The sequence below is a fragment of the Taudactylus pleione genome, unplaced genomic scaffold, assembly GCF_031769625.1.
Source record: "Taudactylus pleione unplaced genomic scaffold, aTauple2 ptg000473l, whole genome shotgun sequence".
In the NCBI taxonomy this organism is placed as follows: Eukaryota; Metazoa; Chordata; class Amphibia; order Anura; family Myobatrachidae; genus Taudactylus; species Taudactylus pleione.
The window spans coordinates 9,639,536-9,660,624 of NW_028284875.1; the positions used below are offsets into that span (position 1 = coordinate 9,639,536).

Sequence of the window (21,089 nt, forward strand, 5' to 3'; positions counted from 1 at the left end):
GTCCTGTTCCCCAAAGGCTTCCCAAAAAGAAACTTAGACAAAAGAGAGATTGTATTTAAGTGTATAACATGCTTGATGTACAAAAAATGAAACATACACTTTTTTTAGAAATTCAAGGTCAAAGGTCACATCATGTGACCTTGAAATGTAAAAGTCAATATTTAAATATAAAACATTTTTTTATGAAAACTATGGTCCCTTAGCTTCAAAACAAGGCCAAAATGAAAGTTCTATCACAATTAGAAGCAAAGTTATGATTTGTTTTAGTTGACCTTGCAAGCATATATTCTACACTTTTTGTCATGTTGGCAACCCTGTTGCATGAACACCGTGTATCACTGAGTGCTAAAATTTTACATATCAAAGTTACTTTATGCCGTCTATCATCCTAATCATCTATCATAATAACCAATTTTACATATGAAAGTTACTTTATGCTGTCTATCATCCTAATCTATCATAATAACCAAATTTCACTGAAATCTGAGACGGTCATGTTGAAATGTTAAATTTTTTGTGATGATTTGGCATATACATTTTTAACATTTATTCCATTTTCAAGTTAACATTTTATAGGAAAAAGTGCACTTTCAAGTTCAAGTTCAACTATCATATACAAAAGAAGCATGGGACTGAGACATCTAAAGAATATTTTTGTAGTATCTATGGGATTTTTACTCATATTCACTGCTTTTGGTGGTCTTCAAACACTGCAGGTAAAGTATTGAAGAATGTTTACAATATTTTTTACTTAGCTAGATATAATACCTTTTGATTTATGAAGTCACTTCCTTTGAAAGTAAAGTGTTTGGGACCTTAATCTTTTTATTTTTATTTTCATCTTAATAACTTTTCTGTTTTCCAGGATATATATGTGAATCTAGTTTGTTTGATTTTTTGAGAAATGTAACAGCAAAAATGTCTTGAATACAAACAAATTATTTATTAATATGTTATAAAATACAGCAGCTTTTAAAATATGATCCAGCACAATTCAAAGATGTATTTTTATACTGTACATACATAACTTATTAGAATGACAATCACCTGACCAGCATAAATTATAATTGATAGCTATATGAATAAAATAAAATAAAAAATTCTGCAAATTTAGTATTGAATGCTTGGTCTCAAATTTTATATTACAGGTTGAGTCTCCCATATCTAAAATGATTGGGACCAGGGGTATTTTGGATATCAGAATATTCCGTATTTTGGAATAATTGCATACCATAATGAGATATCTTGGGAATGGGACACAAATCTAACACAGAATGCTTTTATGTTTTATATACAACTTATATACACAGACTGCAGGTCATTTTATACAATATTTTTTTATAATTTTGTGCCTTAAACAAAGTTTGTGTACATTAAACCATCAAAATGCAAAGGTTTCACTATCTCGGTCATGCTAAAGAAATTCAGTTTTTTGGAATATTTGGATATGGGAGACTCAACCTGTAATATATTGGACTGTATTGTATAGAATAGTTTATACTGTATTTTATACATTACTTAAAAGATGCATCTAGTAGGAAACAGTAGCTACTTTGAGCTTTCCGGTGGTGAGGTCTGTCCCCTGGTGCTTCTATAATGTTTTACATATCAGAGATTAATGGCCTGATTCAGAGGTCGATGCAGAAGCGGCTGTATCTATGTGACTTTATGCAAATGCTACTACAAAGTCGTTCCCTAGTGTAGATCTGTGTGTATGAATGTGCAAGTACAGAGCCTCGCACTGTCAGCATCTGTAGACATTGACATAGCGATTGGTGCGTGTTTAGACGCACCATCGCTTGCATTATTGAAACTTGCAGCAGCTCTTTGGCAGTTTCTCTGTCCGAGTATGGCCTCCTATGTAAGTGGGTGAGCGTCTGTGTAAGCAACCATTTTCTCTGACACTCCCATGACACTCCCATAACACGCCCATATCCGTGTGTGCACTAAGATACCTAGCAGTAACCGCCCAGGAACGCCCATCACTTTTCCAAGACATTTCTGATACAGTGCATCTCTGTAGAACAGTGCCTTTGTGCATACACTCTGTGTAACGCATGAGCTGTGGGAGTTTTTTGTGCACATGGAGTTGGAAAAAAATCACCCAACTGATAGCATTGCATGTGGCTTTGAATCAGGCCCCAATTCTCCTGCCAACACCTGAAGCTTAAGACTGTTTAGTGACTAGAATATCAAAAATAAAAAGAAATTAAAATGATTTTAGAGGATTTGCATTGATGCAGGGATCCCTACCAACCTAACACATTTGATGAGTGTGTGATTAGGGCCAGGGAGGTTATAGTCCAGGAGGGAGTAACAATACTGTATAATTTGCTTTGCTCAGTCAGTCTTCTGTTTGCTTGTAACTGAGTCAGTTTTCTTCGCCATTGGTGTATTTTTGTTTTATTCAGAGATGCATCTATTCACGTTCAAATTAATTAATCTAAGTTAGGTTTAGTATGTATATATATATATATATATATATATAGAGAGAGAGAGAGAGAGAGACATATATTTATATATACATATATCTTACTTCCTTGTGCTAGGAGTCACGTTAACTATAATGCGTGAGTGCCGTGTGACTCTGTAGCGCCAAGCATGTTTTAGTGCGGCTCTTTACCTTCAAACGCATCTTATTAGCAAAGAGAATATAGGCATGCTGCATATCATTATGATCAGCAGAAATTTGCATCGCTTTGTGAATAAGACATATTTAAAGGTAAAAAGTTGCACAAAAAGATGCTTGGCGCTACCGAGTAACTCCACAGCATGACACAACTAGAAGGGCTGTGTAATGCTTAAGGAAGTAAAATTTATGTGTGGTTTCTGTAGTGGTTTTCCTAAATTAGTTTTATTATGTTTTTAATTAGTAATTTTCTCTCTGCAGAGTAGCCTGAATCCTTCTGGAGGTCTTGGTACTGTGTCCCTAAGTGTCACATATGGAGGTCAAATCTTCTCTGCATTGGTACTTGCTCCATTTATCGTTAACAAACTTGGATGCAAATGGACACTTGTTGCCACCACATGCTTTTACATCACCAATATACTGGCAAACTTCTACCCAAGATGGTAATATTAAATGTTATAAAAGTTAATGACAGTACATGATCACAAAAATACTAATACTGTCATGCTTGGGGAGTATTATTTACAACAATAAAGATAAGAACATAAAAGTTAATAAAGTAGTAATGTGCATTCCTCAAGAAAGAACTTTGACCACAAAATATCAAATGGCAGTCTAATACCTGCTTGTCTAGATTCCATTGGGCATTGCATGGACATATCAAATTTTAACCTAACGTCTAATAGATTTTATTTTAATGTTTTGGTGGAGGATAACCTTTTCTTTTGAACATGAATACTTTAATGATTGTACACTACATTTTTAACTTGTTAAATTTCATTAAGTGCACTCACATTTATAATAAATGCATTAACGGCTAATAATGATTTGTTCCTCTGTCATAAATTAAATAAACCACTTAACAACTAAATCTTAACACTGCTAAAGTGACACAAGACAACAATGTAAAGCATTAGAAGGACATCTTTATTGATAACTATTGAACTATGGTGGCATGGAAAGGGTGTCCGGAATCAGAGACTACTACAGCCATCACATGCATTGCAAATAATAACTAGTGTAACTATCACATGAAATTAGTATTATATAAAAGAGGGAGGCAACAGCCCTATTGTTTCTCATGGAGAGGGGTGATATAGTTGATGCCTGGCAGGGTGGCATCAGCCAAGGCCTCACTTTAAAGCAGACTATACTGAATTATTGCTCCATAATACCACTGATCGGCTGCACTTTCCTTAAACAGTAAGCCTTACAGTATCTATAGCAGCATCACCACTAGCATTCCTAAAACTACTGCAACAAGAATAAAACAAAATTCTAATACAAATGGACAGCCCCTCCTCAGTAAAGTGGACTCAATCCTTTAAAAAAAAAGATGGGTGTCTCTTAAGTGAATGACATGCCTGGCTACCAGACTGCCTCTACTTCAAAATGGATGACAGCAGCAAGGTGACCTTATGCCATCATCAACAAACCGAGGTCACGTACTATGGAGCAGCATAAATCAAGGGTTTTTACCCCAAAATGGAGACCTAACCCCTTGTGGCACCAAAATGCACAGCAGCTGCTCTCAATTTATCATACAAGAAATCCCAACAAAGGAGCCAGAAACCTAATCTATGGAGTCTTCTAGCACTTGGAAAATGGCTGTGACTGAGGCAGTATGGAATTGAGACACCCAGCACACAAATAAGTGCACACTATTCAAATAGTCAAATGATCCCATCTTTCATTTGTAAGGTAACAATAAAAAACAACTCAAGGAACAGATAAAAAAAACATGGGGGAGGGATGGGGGGTAACATGACTAAACGTAAATAACATAAAAAAACTACAGGAATTTCAAAGCCAATCAGGTCCCCCATAGCAGGCAAATCAGGTAAAATCCATCAGGTGTGCCCACTGACAATGATATAATGCTTATTGCAATTTAATTTCCATTGGCCTAAAGCTTTAATTTGCATTATAGTGAAACCTGCCAAGGCCACGGTTGTAGCAGCAGCAACCTGAAATAAAATTAAGAGCACTGTAACTCTTAAATACTAAACCAAACTGAAACTTTTACTTGTCAAGTCTCCCAGAAGGTCTGGGAGAGCCCCAATTTTTTTTTTTTTTGGAGGTGGGGTGCTCTCCCAGGCCAATCTCTCAGATTCTCCCATCTGCCGACTGAAGTGTGCGGCCAGGAGGTTAGATGACGCGATTCACATTGAATAATGAGAATGCAGCGCCAAGTCCCTTGACTATCGGTGAGAAAAGTTGCCAAGTATGCTGAAACTTGAAATTGGTGCTGTTCACATGTACAGTACCAGGAAATAAACCCCAACGAGAGGCTGCTGCACCAAATAAGAGAGTGACAATGACATTGGTAAGATCCAAGTGTCACTGCATGATCAGAGGCATATCCGGCAACCTTCTAGAATGTTGCTGGAGAGCAGGAAATAAACCATAACCTTAGATGGTGACATTAGCTCACAAAAAGAGCATAGCCCATGAAACAGGGTAAAACTGAATTAACACAATATAATTTTGACACTCCACAGCATAAAATGCAGGCAGCAAATGAGACAAGAAAACAATATCTATGTGATGCTGTTTGTTAACAGGAACCGGGCAGCTCCTAGTGCAACCTCTGAGAGCCTTCAGGATCTACAGTATAAGCTCTTGATAACATCTAGCTTTCCATTACAAATGCACAAAAAAGGAATGATATCTAGAGGTACGGTGACTAAGAGTGGCCACCAACATAGAAAAAAGAAAGCATCACATGATGCTGACTCTTTCTCTATGCCAACAGGTCTCATGTACATCTCTAATCACCGCAAAGCCAACTGGTATGTCTGCAATGTGTTGGGGATGAGATTTGCAGACAATAAGGAGGGCAAATCTCACCAGCAGCCATAGCATGTGGCTCCAATTGCTGAAATCTAGAGAAAGCACTTCTGCAATACAGTTCTCCTCTCCCAGCATGTGCTTGGCCTTAAAAACAATATTACAGGTGAGACAGCAATGGACTAAATGACCTAGTAAGTGCATTGACAGTAGCTAGGAAGCTTGCTGCTGATTAATAGACTAGAGCAGTACCCATGCTTAAGCACAGATGGTTACATCAAAATAACTGACTTACTAATTAAGGGCCTGATTCAGACCCACTCGCGAGCGGCTGTCCGCTCGCAAGTGGGTCGATGTTATGGACTGAGCATGCGCACGACGGAGGGAGCTCCGTCGTGCGCATGCGCCAGACGCGACGAGCGAAGGAAAGTCCTTCGCTCGTTGTGTCCGATCAAAGGGGGCGTGCTGTCAATGTTGAATGACAGCACGCCCCCTTTGGTGGGCGTGCCGGGGGCGTGCCTCCCTGACGGGGGCGTTCCCACGGGAACGCCTCCCGTCAGAAGCCGGCCCACTGACACTAGTGATGTCAGTGGGAGTGATTTTGGCTCTGATAGAGCCAAAATCACTCCGGAGCTTGCGGTTGAAAACCTCAACCGCAGGCTCCGGCTCGCAAATTCGATGGTCGCGATGGTCTCGACCATCGCGACCATCACAATGCACGCTCGTATAGCCTGTGGGTGGTGACCCACAGCTATACGAGCGTCCAGGAGGACGCTCCTTGAAAATGGAGGCCGGCCCTCATTCAGAGCGTGCGCTCTGCTCAGAGCGTACGGCTCTGAATGAGGGCCTAAGTCACCTGTGCTCAAGTATGGATATCCTTAAAATCTGCACTGTTGGTGTGCCTAGAGGACCATGGTTGGGAAACCCTGATTTATGGTATCAACTTCGATACTAAGATGGAAAAGCTTGATCGCAAGAACTATGGTATTGTCATGCACAATGGGGACACAAACGTTGCAAACAAGGCCTGGTCTAAAAAAAGATCAGTACAGTTGGGGGAGCCAGCTTGCCTAACAAAAAGTAAACTATGTAGGTACTGAGCTACTCCATGCTTCACATCTCTGCAACCACACACCAATGGAGAAAGATACTGAGTAACTCAAACTAAGGAGGATGAGCAACTCATAGGCACAAACTTTTCTATATATAGAAACAATCCTCCAAATAAACCACATGAACCTAAATACATCAGATTGCAGAAAGCAAAAGGCAAATTCAACATAAATTTTACTCATCAAAGTGCCTAGGCACATGGACTTGATAATATCAAGTGCCTTGTCAAAAGACTAGTAGGACACTCCACAAAACTTATCAGGAATTTTTTAATTTGCCAAACCTCCTTTTGTATAAGACAAATGCTTTATCAGATGGAATTTCCCCACACACTTTTTGGTTCCATGCCCACAGAGAAGAGAACGAAATACGAAAAATGTGTAGAGGCAAAAGGCCCGACCATGCCGATACTGGAGGTATCCCATCCAACATCACCCCCAAAAATTAGCACCTCTAAAGCATCCATAAAGCCATCTCAAAACAGAGTGGTATTATCCTGTGCAGATTACCAAGACCACAATAGTGGCATAGCATCACCCACACAGGAGAAGGGGCCCCACAAGTCTGCAATCTTTCTCTGTGTGGGATCCTCAACTATGAACACAGGTGTTGAAAATGACACTATGCCCCGCTGTGTAGGCATAGCAGTGGCCTTTCTTAGACATTGACTTTGATGTCCATAGGGGCCCAAGAAAACATTGCAAACCAGGTGGCTATGGAAGCAAGTGCAGGAGATGGGTACTTCTCTACATCCTTACACCCAAAGAACACTATGGACACACAATCCTGCTTCTGAAAAAACACCTCACCATAAGCTCATACCGTCAAACAGAAGAGGCCATATATCATATGGAGGTAATGGATAACATTAACATGCTCCGAAGGACATGTCTTGAGGTAGCATGCGGCAAAGAAGTACATGTCCGTTCGATCATGTATGCACCCTTGTGAATACCATCCTTAGTCTTTGCTTCAGCTAGGTCTTTCTTAAACTTCACTGTGACAGCAAACATGTACACATACTTCCCCTTTCCACATACTTCCCCTTTCTAAACTTCATTTGAATTTTGGGCAAGCCATGTAGCAGTACTGGTTTTATCACAATGGACCTCCCTGGGGCTGCTGCTGTATCTGTGCTAGAGCTATCCTTATTGGTGCTGCCAGAGTGCCAGAACCTATGCCTGTAAGCATCTCTATTAAGTGCCTTCATAAAGTGCTGGCCAGACCGTACAGAAGCAGAGCTACTGGAGGAGGAGGAGGACTCATCCCTGTAAAATCACCTGCCAAAGAGACCTGAGATCAACTAAACAGACCCTGGCTGAACCCAAGTACAGTAGGATGCATCTCCTTCTGAATGTATGCCGGGATCCACCCAAGAATTGCAGGAAAAGGCACAAATATTCCCATTTATATAAGTATGTACATAAGTGCACAGATTTGGACCCCAGAGAGAAGTTGATAATCTCTGCATCCAAGAGGCTGACTGATACAAGCATACAACTCTGTTTGCAGACAGACGTTGTGATATTTAGCACTGTGCATGCTACGTGGCTGGCTTAAGCAACTATGAGCAATTACAGGTGATTCAGAGTTCTATGCATCTCAGTTGCTTCTGAATGGGTGTTACTAGGCAGCAATGGGGTGTTCACTTCACACACAGGCTGTTAAGGCTCCGAGCCAATAGTGGAGAAAAGTCCTGCACAGCTTTGAGGGCCGGAGTATCTTGGCAAGATGTGGCCATATAGTTGTGGTGCGGCCTTTGGGCCGGTCACAGCCTCTGGGCTGGTTGAGGCCTGTGGGCCAATGAGTTGTGGTGTGGCTTTTGGGCCAGTAGCAGCCTCTGGGCTGGTTGCTGCCTTGAGGGCAGAATGACTTGGCAGGAAGATGCTGAGGTGCACACAGTGTTGCACCAGCGGTTGTACACAGAACGCTGGGGTGCGCTTAATGTTAGATGACACCAGCGGTTGTACACAGTGTTGCATATACTGGACGCTGTGGTGCGCTTAATGCCACTGAGATGATGCCAGCGGTATACACAAGGTTGTGTACTCTGGATTCTGAGTAGCACTATATGTCGCCAGGAATGACACAAGCGACAGTATACTGGATTGCGTACTCTGATGTGCGGCCTGTGTTGCTGGGTTGACACAAGATGCTGGGTTGCGTGCTCGGAATGCTGAGTGCAGTCTGTGCTGCCTGGATGACACAAACGGCAAGGCAGGAATGTAGATTGTGCCGCCAAGAAGACACTAACGGCAGATGGAGCAAATGCAGACCGTGCCACCTAGATGACACAAACGGCAGGAACAGTGAAGCTGGCTAGGTACTGGGAACTCGACTGTGAACAGGAGACAAAAATGACAACTGGAAACACGTGAAACGCTATCACCGGCATGGAGTGAAGGGCTGGCTGGAATTTAACAGAAACAGGGCCCAACCAGGCGCAAGTCTCCCTAATGATAGACTAGAGAGCACTTGGGCTGTACACAGACAGGAGAATCAATCAGTATGCACCTGATAGTGCACATAGACAGGCAGTAATTAGTGCAGAGGCCCAGCAGCAACCAAGAATTTAACTGCAAACAATATGCTGCTAACCACAGATCCAAATAGGAGGAATGCAGAGACTTCAGCAAATGCTTGCCCAGCGTTCACCCTTCATAGCATTGGCAGTGCAGGGGCTTGTGACATAGGCTAAGTGTACTGGGTGCGTGTCATGGGCGTGTAGATGGAATTGTGTGCTGTGTTGAAATGAGTGTATGGTAACAACATACAGAGCAAGGTGCTGGGCAGTACATTTATTTTATACACATAGAGAAAAAAATTGTTTCAAATTAACTGTTACTCTGCTGCCAGTTTTAAGGTGCGTACACACTAGACGATTAAAATGAGCGATTGAACGATTACGACATCATAATCGGTCAATCGCTCAATAATCGTTCAGTAATCATACAGTATAATGTTGAAAATGACCAGCGATGCGCGTTCCCGCTGGTTGTTTTTTACTACAATCATCACCTAAACATGCAGGCCAACCTGCCGATAACAACAGGTTGGGCATGTTCAGGGATTTGGGAGGGTGCCTGCACTGAACGACATATCGGTGTAGGCACATTATTCCACTGCACAGGAAGATGAACGATTACAATGCCGTAATCGTACAGTCGTTCCTCTATCATCTAGTGCAGGGGTTCCCAACCACGGTCCTCAAGGCACACTAATGGTCCATGTTTTAAGGATAGCCCCACTTGAGCACAGGTGACTCAATTAGTACTTCAGTTATTTTGATTTAACCACCTGTGCTGAAACATGGATATCACTAAAACCAGGACTGTTAGTGTGCCTTGAGGACCGTGGTTGGGAATCACTGATCTAGTGTGTGCGCACTTTAAGAGAAGAGTACCATTTCCTAACAATTGTAACCGGAAGAGAAAAGGTGCAAAGCAAGAAATTGGCTGAGTAGTACAGGAGAAATAATAATGATAATGAATATAGATGAATAGCTACATTTGAAACAATTATAAAATTTATGTGTCTATAATATACAATATTAAATAAAAAAAATATGAAGCCAATACACATAAAAGTAATGAATATTACTAAGTTTTCAGAAAAGAGCCTCCTCATTGCAAATAAACAATATACAGTATAGGGGGGAAGTAATAACCTCCATATTTACTGTGAGATTGTTGCAACTTTGGGCTCCAAGTAGCGGAATGTAATAGTACGCATTTTGGAGGTTAAAGGACCAACCTGCTGGTGATGTACAGTGGGTTTTCAAGCCACACATCACCAGCCTTCCAGCTAGTTATCAGCCAGTTATCAGCGAGCATAAATAAAAGAAAGAAATAAAAGAGCATAAGTAAAATAAAATGTTAATAAAAAGCATAGAGCTGCACTCCCTGCATAGTGTGTGTGTAGTAGTACTCGCTCTTCTGCCTAGGCTAGTATGGATAAACCAGATGGACAAAGAGTTTGGAGTCCACCAGTTTTTCCATTACCAGCACCAGGCATTACCAGCCACGGTTGGTGGCACTATAGCAAGGGGGACACGTGATGTGCGGTCCTCCTACCATTGTGCAAACCAGCACCTATGCTCTGAGCATATCAAGTCAAAGGCAGTCTCCACAAGTGACCTGTCATTTTCATCAGGCTTTCTATGGGAGTAATAGTTTGTCATTTAAATATATTTTATTTATTTATTTATTTAAAATAACATTATAAAGATGGAGCCCTATAACATATCTGCCCAGAGCCACGTGTATTGTTTTGAAAGTTAATCTGGTGCAATTTCATTGACTTCATAAGTGGCTGACAATTACTTCTTCTGATTTGTATGTTTCTGTTCTGTTAATATTAGAATGAACCTCTATACACACCTTCCTATACCTTCTAATGTCCTGCCTATACCTTCTAAGGATGACGCTAATTTGCATACGCAGTCACACCATAAATAAAGACTTAAACGTGGAATCTGTGGTTCCAAAGCACAAGTGATATTCAAGGTAAAAGTACAGTCAGTTACACGCTATAATCTGTTTACAATAAGCGCAAATAAATCATAAAGTCACAAGGTACAGTTGATATACATATGCATGATTAAACTTCAAAATACAATGAGAGACACAGAGAGAGAGAGGCACACACAGTGAGAGAGAGGCACACACACAGAGAGAGAGGCACACACACAGAGAGAGAGGCACACGAAGAGAGAGAGAGGCACACGCAGAGAGAGAGAGGCACACGCAGAGAGACAGAGGCACACGCAGAGAGAGAGAGATCAAACTACAATGATAGAGATATCAATGTCTGCTGAGAGCACATGTCCAAGATGGCTGGTGATGGTGTGTGTGTATGGGGATTTGGGAATGATACATGCCCTATTGTCCAAACCGCATGGTCTCTAGACAAACTCCATTTTGAAAGTTAGAAAACCCACATTAAGTTGTAACTCTGTAAATCATATATCCATTAATGATCACAATTATAATAATTACAATATACCTATCTGAGAATTATAACTATACCCACAAGACTAGCAATTCACAACTTCCATTGAATCAAACACATGATTCAATGGGGAAACGTCGAGCACATGGAATTTCCTTTGTTCACCCCACATGGAGGTAGCCATTTTTAACAAACTGCAGACTATTCTTACACACGATAATTACTTCTGACCAATCAAAGCTGTTATTAATTCAACTTCCATAATATAACACTGATGCTAGCCTATGATTACATTCATGAGTATACAACACATACCAAGCCTATCTCTCCCAAGCAGTGATATTGTTCAAGCACATGGGAAGGCCCTAACACAGCTCACCAGAGGATCTCAAACAATTATATCAACCAGCATCAATCATTACAAATATTACAAAACTCTATAATCAATCCCTTTCCTGCATGCTGCTAAAACAACCAGTATGAACAGACTATTGTACACTACAGTGCAGATGATAACATTACAGACTAGATCACATCATATCATCCACTGTATGCTAACACAGACTTATGAATTCCCTTACCAAACTACAAACTTATTACAAACAATCTAGATAAACTAATAACAGGTTAACACAAAACTCGCTACAGATACCCAAATAGACTAACTACTGTACAGTTTAACAACAATATACTTAGCCATATTCCCGATTGTCCCATTGTTTAGGTTGTCTTGTGACAGAGAGAACCTCTCTCCTCCAATTCCCTGCTCCAAGTGTGTCTGCTGGCCTGTGTGTTCTCAGAATGCCATACTCCTCCCCCCACCTGTGAAACTCCTATCCCAACAGTGTGATACAAATGCTAAACAGGTCACTTCAAATGGACACAGATCAGCCTCCAAAAGCTTGTTGTCTCCTTATTCCCCCCTGCATGCATAACTGAGCTGCTAACATTTTACAAGGTACATTTTGGTGTTTTAACTCTCTATGATCCATAAGTTGAGAATGCATGTTGCGATCTTCGCCCCCTTGATGATACCGGAAAGCTGTTGAGAATGGGTAGGTCAGTTCAATACCAAACACTATTTACTTATCATGTATAAATCCTTAGATATCAAATAGTCTTTATTTAATAATTACTGAATAAACCTTGACTAGGGAACCTTTTATGTAAGTGTGCACGTTATGTTTTGTGTACTATGTGGTTTTGACAAAATGGCGCTGTGTGCCCTATTTCTAAGATGGAGTCTTGTCGCCATTTGCAAGATGGCAAGATCCTGTCTGCCAATCATTCGGCTTCGGCATTTCATATTTAAAAAAATGGGATAGAGGGCCTGATTCAGAGCCGGACGCTCTGATAAGAGCGCTCGCTCTGAATCAGGGCCCTCCTACCTCTTATTGGAGCGGCCTCCTGGCTGACCACCCACAGCTTATGTGAGCTGCCAAAAAGATGATGGCAATGATCAAGACCATCGCGACCATTGGGCTTGCGACGAGACCCTGCGGTAGGGTCTCTCTGCCGCAAGCCCAGGAGTGCTTTTGGCTCTATCAGAGCCAAAAGCACTCCCACTGACATCACTAGTGATGTCATTGGGGCCGGCCCCAGACGGTAGGCATTCCCATGGGAATGCCTCCGTCTGGGCAGCAACGCCCCCGGCACGCCCACCGAAGGGGGCGTGCTGTCAATCAACATCGACAGCATGCCCCCTTTGGTGCGAGACTCATAGTGATGGCTTGGCCATCACTATTCGGGTCTCGCACATGCGCACGACAGAGCTCCCTCCGTCGTGCGCATGCGCACTAGGGCACCATTGACCCGCTTGCGAGCGCTCGCAAGCGGGTCAGAATCATGCCCAGAGACAGTATCAAAGCCTTGCAAGGAAAGCTATTGGATTACTATGAGTGTGATAAGGTCAAGTCACAGTATCTTTGTATTTGACTTCTAAGAGGGTCACAAAACCAAACACATGTATTTACACTTATCAACAATAAAAAGTTGTGTGGTGCTGTAGCCCGGGTTGCAGGCCCAGGAGGGCAACACAGTCACTGCTCTGGTGGTAGCTGTATTTGGTGCCCTCAGCTTGGAGAAGCACTGAGAGCCACCCCACACATCCTTAGGACACTACTAGCACTCAGCTTCCTGGTCCTGGCCCCTCTTCATGACTTCATGGTGTCACATGTGAGTGTGTGTGTGTAGGTGGGTGGCAGTGGGGATGGTGGTGTTGCCTGAGGGCACATTAGTGCCCTGCTATGGCTGGCATTTTATAGAGGTTTTGAGTGATTGAATAGAGGACAAATAATTTGTATGAGATCCAGTGTGAATGCATACAACTTTTTGACTGTGGTCAGACGGATATAGAAATGTGCCAAGATAGGTCTATATCTGGATCACAACAATTAACCAACAGTCTAGTTACATTTGGTTTGGCAGAAAGGTGCGAGTGATAAAAGCAGCCACATACTTGGCTGTATTTGCCTATGTTAAATGACAGTCTCAGTATTACTATATATAAAATGATGAATAAAGTGGTATGTGTAACAAATTATTTACAGAAATATTACTAATAACATAACCAATAACTTTACATTCTTTTATTTAAAATCCCCTAACAACTTTGTTTATGATCGTTTTCAGGTATACTTTAATACCAGCATCTGTAATATTAGGTCTATGTGCAAGTTCATTCTGGACAGCAAAGTGCATCTACCTTACAGTGAGTGCAAAGCAATATGCAGAAAAATCAGGCAAATTGGATATGCATGTTATCAATCAATACTTTGGAATATTTTTCTTCATCTTCCAGTCATCACGGATTTGGGGAAATTTAATTTCTTCATTGGTATTAAACTTAGCTCAACAAAATGGTAAGAAATATCAGTTTTAAAGCATTTTGCTAATGCATTGCTTGAAGGTGTTAAAACTGTATTGTGTTTAGAGAGATACTCAAATTATTAGATGTACTGTAAAATCTGGTTCTGGAAACTTGAACTTTTAGTTGAACATATTAAAATATAAAAATTTATATTTTGCAGTATTATAGAACTGCTAAATTGAAAATCAAAGTTCAAGTTCGAAGTTTGAACTCAAAATTTGAGTTTGAAGTTTTTGTTTGCAAATTGTAGTTAAAGAGTATTAAAATAAACCAGAAAATGTTGTATTTTCTGCCTGTTTAAGCTACAGTTTAAAGTTTTTCTGAAGTCATTTTTAATTCTACATGGCTAAGCTCATTCATCGTTAGTTTTGTATGGTACTGCTTCAATAAAGAAGAGTTACATAAAAAGTGAAAATAATACATCTACAATTAATATTTTTTTTTCCATTTTTAGATAACATAATCTGGAATAATACAGATTGTGGAGCAAATGAATCTTTATTAATTGAGACTCAGAGCCAGTCTAATAGAAATTGGAGTCATGAGATTGGGAATTGGAGTCAGACTGGTTCCAAACAAATGCAGCCATCTAATTTGTTAATTTATATAATTTTGGGAGCATATGTTGGTAAGGTTTAGTTTAGCTCTCTCTATAAATTGTCATCTCAGACTTGCCTCACTATGTTTTGGGGTGCATACCTTATGAAGAGCATTGGCATTTTATATAATAGGACTAAGATATTATTTATCAGCTTTCAATGTTTTCTTTAAATGTGAGATACAGTATTGCCAATTAGATTTTTTTTAATCACCATTGATTTCCTATACTTTTTCTAATACGCGCCTCTTAAATAATTGAGGAGCTTATTGCTTCTAGGTAATTATTGTGTTCTTGGGTAACTTCGTTTTTGGACACACTTCACATCAACATGCATCAGTTGATATCTTGCATATTCACATAACACTACTTGCGTTACCATAATCCTCTGCATGTCACTAATATGTAGAAGTTGGCAGTGCAAATCAATATACGCCTCTGCAAATTCAGGATTTCAGAGTGCAATGTGCATATTGCACTGTACATTGCTTTTTCATATCATGACACTGCCTTAGTCAGATGCATCCGTTCCATCTCTTACTGGAGGTGTTGCCCATAGCAACCAATCAGATCTTCTTATCATTTATCTAGTACCTTCTAGAAGATATTGGCTAATATCTGATAGTTTGCTATGGGCAACACATCCACTTCTATAAACCCACACTTTAACAAGTATACCCCTGAGTATTAAAATGCAGTCACCACACTTAGCAAGCAATTGGCTGAGATTCTGAATTTATAACAGTATTGAATTTAATAAGGAGGGAAGATACAGGCTATTTTGTACAATTGAAAATAAAAAAAAAGTACAAACCTATTTGACTCCAACTTAGTCTAGTATAGTGCTAACTAAGGAAGGTGGTAAATGAAAATAGAAAGATTAGGCAATTATGCATAACTGTTCAGACAGATATACAGATTTTTAGCAAACTTTGCGCACACCAGATCAGTGTGATAGCCCCCCCCTTAAAAACATAAGAAGCCTAGGATCTCTGGGCCCGTTCTGGTACAGGAAAAATAGGGGGGGGGGGAGTTCCCCTGGTTTTACTATAACAAGCATTAGACTGATTCAGCCAGGTTGGTAATGCCATGGCTGAGAGACACACTGTGCGGGATCCCCCTGCCAAAACATCCAGACCCAAACTGGTCAGCCCATGGCTGGCAAGCTTTGGAAAGTGGGGACTCCAAAAATAAAATGAAGTGTGGGAGTAATTGTGTAAAATAAATAATTATTGTTCTTTACAGTGGGACTACAGGTCCCAGCAAGCCTGTCCTGTAGCACTTGTAGAACCACAAGTGTCAGCAGGATGCTGGCACCAGTAACCCCACTGTAAAGAAAATATAAAAAAACACAGTACACACATACTGAAGGATTTATGCCTTTATTACACATTAACGCAAACTTGCACTGATCTGTGTAGTGCTTTGGCAGAACACGCAGCCCATAGGCACTTATATTATTTTCTTCTATTCTGCTACATGCTCTATTAAGTTTTAAACATGATCCGTGAGTTGTATTTCTCTCTATAGAAATTACTTGCATGTTGGTTCAATGGTCTATTGACTTCTATTTGCATGTGTTGCCATCTATTTCTGAGCGGAATCGTGTTTTTGCACACGGGATTGCCTTTAGTAAATCTCTGAGTTACAAAATCAGGGCAAACTCATATGGGAATGCAATTTTGGCCAAACAAGATTCTTAGTAAATATATCCCTAAAACTTTTCCACTGTAATTCCTCTTTCTCACCGTCAATCCCTGACATCATATAGTACCTCACCAACAGAAATACTTTTTCAAAACCATACAAAAAAAGTCCATATAATTATATACATGCAATCTTAACTTTTTAAAATGACATGGGGTGCTCACACATGCAGCTTTCACACACAAGTTTGTTTGTGTTAGTCACTGACAATCCCGTGTCCATCCCATTCTGCAACTTTTGGATACTTTCATATTCAAGATGACCGAATCTTCTATGCCAGAGTTCCAATGACTGTGGCTCACTTGTCATCATTGCGTAGCAGTGTTGTGTATCAAGGACAATTGCAAGCATCTTGTGGCTGTAGCGTTAATTGTCCCACTTCTGTTTCACACAATGCACTTTCCATTGGCGAATTGAACTCTGTGGCCTCTCTGCTCTAGGACATTGCTTGCATTATGATGTGCTCCCATTTCTGGCACATAACATATATTTTGAATTTTGGGACTTTTATTCTTAGTCCAATCCTCAAACAACTTTAATTGTCCAAACTGCTGTTGCTGTCAACATTTGATTGGCAATTCCCTTGATTTTGATAGGGTCACACTCACTTATCTAAGTGAACCACTTGTTGCAGCTGAAATGTTTTGTTGCACCTGAGAGTTTTTTCTGTGGTTATCTGTGACACAGTGTTGAATGATCTCTGTCATCAAATTTCTGGCTCTGCACAGGAATCAGTTTTTTCCTGTTTGCAGAAGATTGTTTGGTGAACTATCTTGTGACAATTAAAGCACTTGAACTTATGCAGTTGTCTTGGCATTCATTTCAGAGGATACACATTCCTGAAATTGCAATAATTGTGCTTTTCAACTTCACCATATTTGCCTCGGATATATAAAGATCCCAGGCAACTAGTCCAGTGGAACTTAGCCAGAATGTGTGGTTTGTTGTGTACAGCCATACTCACTGTTATTTTGGGTTTGTCTGTGATGTGAAGTGGAGCTTGTAGTGGCATGCTGTTAGGCAGCTCACCAGCCAGTGACTGTCTTGTGTACTGCATACAATTGGATAGGAGTTAAATTTGCGCAATCAACATATGCTGCTTTTTATGCTCACCTAAACAAGAGTAACACCAGATACTTGAACATTAATAAACATAAAAGATGGTAAGCAATAGGATGTGCTCTGTTGTAAATAAGTGATTCTGATACAAACTCTATCTATTTACCCTTAAAGGTAAAATACCCTTTGAGAGGGGGGAAACTCCAGATAATAAGGGAAGTATCACTTTAATAAATTACTGTGTAGAACAGTTATACAGGGAAATACATATAAAATCCACAATTTAATATACAATAAACAATAAAACAAATAGGGATCAGAATAAGTCAGATGGCTCATACCATATTAAGCCTGTGGTGTGAGCAACAGATGGTTGACACGGCCTCACATCCGGATTTTAGGTGAGTTAGCTACACACCACATGACTCGCCTAGTAAAAAAGTGAGTCCTTGGTACATCTGATTCAGTCTAGTAAGTCCAGTCATGGTAACCCACACAACGCATTTCAGATAAAGTTAATCCTTCCTCAAGCGTGGATAACTTATGTGTGACATGGGCAGTATTTATTGGCCTTAAAAGGAAATTGAGACCTCATGTTCCTCCCATTTATTCCCGCCATCTGCTTCTCATTGCCAGACCGGAAGTGATCTCAGCAGAAGTTGTGTGTGCATTGTAAAGGACCCGAGACCATAAGTGACTTATCGCAATGTCTCTCTGAAACCGGATGTTGTATATTCAAACATATTCTAAAATGTAAAAAGATAGTTAGAAATATATATAAAATACCATCAATTATAAACAAAAGTTAAGATTTGTGAAGTATAAAATCGGAAAGATATAAGGTGCAAAATATATTATAAAGTGCTAGGAGATTTAGTTAATCAATGAACCATTTCAGCTCAAAGTCGGAGTTCAAACCTTTAGGGATTACAGTATCAAGAGTGTAGATCCACCTCATTTCTTGTTGTGATAATTTCTGGTCTACCTTTTTATATCTCCAATTCTCTTTGATTTGCTCTATCCCTATAAATCTTTTTATGTGTGATTCAGATTTGTTATGAACACTTTTAAAGTGTTCAGATAGAGGATATGTGGCTACTCCTTTCCTAATGTTGTAGATGTGTTCAGACATCCGAGTTTTAAGATTCCTTGATGTCGTTCCTATATAGATTAGACCACATATACATTCTAATAAATATATAATATTTCTAGAATGACATGTTATAAAACTATAAATTTTATATTTTGGGGGCTTTGTACCTATCTGAAAATTAGTAGTTTTCCTGACATTGTTCCCATTATTTGTCAATCTGCACATAAGGCATGAACCGCATCTATGAAAACCCTTTGTGTGGTCACTAATAGGTTTCTTCTCTACTAAGGCGCTTTTCACTAGGTGAGTCTTTAAATTTTGAGATTTTTTGTAAATAAATACAGGTTTTTCTAGTAAATATTGTCCTAAGACTGGGTCTCCTTTAAGGACTCTCCAGTTTCTGGTTACACTATTTTCTATTTGTCTATAATGTGAACCATATATACTTATAAACGCCCATTCAAATCTTCAATTATTACTTGTATTTTTCTCCTTTTCTTTTAGTACTTGATCTCTTTCTGTCTCATTTTTTATTTTTTATTTCTCTTTCAGCTTTCGAGTAACCTTTTGAGTTAAAACGAGATTCCAATAAGTTAATTTCTACCTCCAATATAGCATTTTTGGTACAGTTTCTTTTCAAATGTTTGTACTGATCCAGTGGGATGGTATCTAACCACCTACTATGATGTTCACTTGTCACGTCTATATAGGTGTTAGAGTCAGTTCTTTTCTAAAAGTTCTGGTGAATGATTTGTTTTCTTTAACATAAAAAGTAAGATCTAAATATGATATGGAGGTCTAACTAATATTAAAGGTACAATTTATATTCAAATCATTAAAATTCAAGTTTTGACAGAATGAATTTAAAAGATCTGCATTACCTTTCCAAATAAAAATTACATCATCCATAAATCTGAACCAGCACACCAGGTTTGCCCCCACTTGCCTCAAAGGGTCGATGTGTTGATGTTCCCAGTAGGCCATAAATGAATTAGCATAGCTAGGGGCAAACCTGATTTCCATTGTGGGTCCTAAAATCTGAAGATAAAAATTCCCATTGAAATAAAAATAATTGTTCTTTAAATGAAGGATATGGATTCTATTAAAAAAATCTTTAAGTTCTTGAGAGTATTCACTATTTAAAAAGAAAGACACTGCTTCACAACCCTTATCCCAGTCTATTATTGTATATAGTGTGCTGACATCAGCACTTACTAGAATACAGTTTTCATCCCATTCAATCTTTTCAAGTTTTCTTAAAGTTTCTGCAGTGTCTTTAAGATATGAATTATTTTGAATTACATGAGGTTGGAAGAAATGGTCTACTACTGTTGACAGGTTCGTGGTGACACTGTTTTATCCCTGAGATAATGGGCCTACCTGGAGGTTTAATTGGGTGTTTGTGCAGCCATGGCTACTTTTAATTCCTTTGAAACTTACATTGATCTCCAATACATAAGAAAACTATGTGTGAAAAAATTCTTCCTATCAAAAGAACAGAATTAGGAATTAACAAGTTTTTCCCTTAACATGTTAAAGGAAATTGTACTGAGTGTTTTGGTACATTAACTGAGGAAGATATTAAGATCAAATCAAGTAAAAGGAATATTAGTACTAAAAAAGAAGAGGCAATTAAAACTTTACAACAAAATGATCAATTAATAATAAAACCTGCTGACAAAGGGGGATTTTCATTATCATGAACAAAGATGATTATAATACAGAAGTAAATAGACAATTAAGTGACACTACTACATACAAGAAGTTGAGAATTGATCCAACTAATAATGTTATTGAAAAATGTAAAGAACTAACAGACAAAGCACTGAAAAAAGGGTTTTTTGACAGAAAAAGAAAAAGATTTCATAAATGTTCTGAATCCAGCGATCCTGACAATGTATGTCATACAAAAAGTGCACAAGCACCCAACTAAACCTCCAGGTAGGCCCATTATCTCATTGACAAATAGTGTCACCTCAAACCTGTCAGCAGTAGTGGACCATTTCTTACAACCTCTTGTAGTTCAAAATAATTCATATCTAAAGACACTGTAGACACTTTAAAAAAATGTCAAAAGATTGAATGGGATGAAAACTGTATCCTAGTAAGTGCTGATGTCAGCACATTATATACAATAATAGACTGGGATAAGGGTTGTGAAGCATTGTCTTTCTTATTAAACAAGAGTGAATACTCTCAATAATTTAAAGATTTTTTTTATATAATCCATATCCTTCATTTTAAAGAACAATTATTTTTATCGCAATGGGAATTTTTATCT

The 21,089-nt window shown here is 39.3% G+C and overlaps 1 pseudogene; it reads left to right on the forward strand.

Moving 5' to 3' along the window:
* The first annotated feature begins 626 nt into the window (after window positions 1-626).
* Window positions 627-21,089, forward strand: part of LOC148503963 (N-acetylglucosamine transporter UNC93A-like) — a 63,151-nt pseudogene continuing 42,688 nt past the window's right edge.